Source organism: Eimeria mitis, genomic scaffold (assembly GCF_000499745.2).
Source record: "Eimeria mitis Houghton genomic scaffold, Emh_scaff1465, whole genome shotgun sequence".
In the NCBI taxonomy this organism is placed as follows: Eukaryota; Apicomplexa; class Conoidasida; order Eucoccidiorida; family Eimeriidae; genus Eimeria; species Eimeria mitis.
Window position 1 is genome coordinate 6960 of NW_013569362.1, and position 265 is coordinate 7224.

Genomic DNA, 265 nt, shown 5'->3' on the forward strand with positions numbered 1-265 from the left:
CTGCTGCTGCTGCTGCTGCTGTTGCTGTTGCTGCTGTTGCTGCTCCTGCTGTTGCTGCTGCTGCTGCTGTGCTGCTCCTGCTGTTGCTGTTGCTGTTGCTGCTGCAGCTACAGGCAGTGCAAATTGCTGCTGCTGCTGCAGAATAGCAGCAGCAGCAGCAGCTGCTGCTGCTGCTTCTGCTGCTGCTACTATGTTGTTTCTCCTACTGCTAATGCTCCTACTACTAGTACTGCTGTCCCTGCTGCTGCTGCTGCTGCTGCTGCTG

General features: G+C 56.6%; 1 protein-coding gene across 1 annotated transcript in view; it reads left to right on the plus strand.

The window, feature by feature from the left end:
* Positions 1 to 265, plus strand: part of EMH_0037560 (uncharacterized protein) — a gene marked incomplete at both ends in the record, with an annotated part of 6173 nt that overhangs the window by 4158 nt on the left and 1750 nt on the right. The window lies entirely within an intron of this gene.